The sequence below is a fragment of the Lithobates pipiens genome, unplaced genomic scaffold (genome assembly GCF_037356315.1).
Source record: "Lithobates pipiens isolate NorthernLeopardFrog02 unplaced genomic scaffold, aLitPip1_a1.2 Scaffold_167, whole genome shotgun sequence".
Taxonomy (NCBI): Eukaryota; Metazoa; Chordata; class Amphibia; order Anura; family Ranidae; genus Lithobates; species Lithobates pipiens.
This window is the reverse complement of record NW_027507753.1, coordinates 1,507,104-1,507,797: the sequence shown is the minus strand read 5'-3', so window position 1 is coordinate 1,507,797 and position 694 is coordinate 1,507,104.

Below are 694 nucleotides of genomic sequence, written 5' to 3'. Positions count from 1 at the left end.
ATTCTCCACCTAACTATATTCTCCCCCTAACTATATTCTCCTCCTAACTATATTCTCCACCTAACTATATTCTCCACCTAACTATATTCTCCACCTAACTATATTCTCCCCCTAACTATATTCTTCCCCTAACTATATTCTCCTCCTAACTATATTCTCCACCTAACTATATTTCTCCACCTAACTATATTCTCCACCTAACTATATTCTCCCACCTAACTATATTCTCCACCTAACTATATTCTCCACCTAACTATATTCTCCACCTAACTATATTCTCCACCTAACTATATTCTCCACCTAACTATATTCTCCACCTAACTATATTCTCCCCCTAACTATATTCTCCACCTAACTATATTCTCCACCTAACTATATTCTCCACCTAACTATATTCTCCTCCTAACTATATTCTCCACCTAACTATATTCTCCACCTAACTATATTCTCCACCTAACTATATTCTCCACCTAACTATATTCTCCACCTAACTATATTCTCCCCCTAACTATATTCTCCACCTAACTATATTCTCCACCTAACTATATTCTCCACCTAACTATATTCTCCACCTAACTATATTCTCCACCTAACTATATTCTCCACCTAACTATATTCTCCACCTAACTATATTCTCCAACTAACTATATTCTCCCCCTACTATATTCTCCACCTAACTATATTCTCCCCCTAA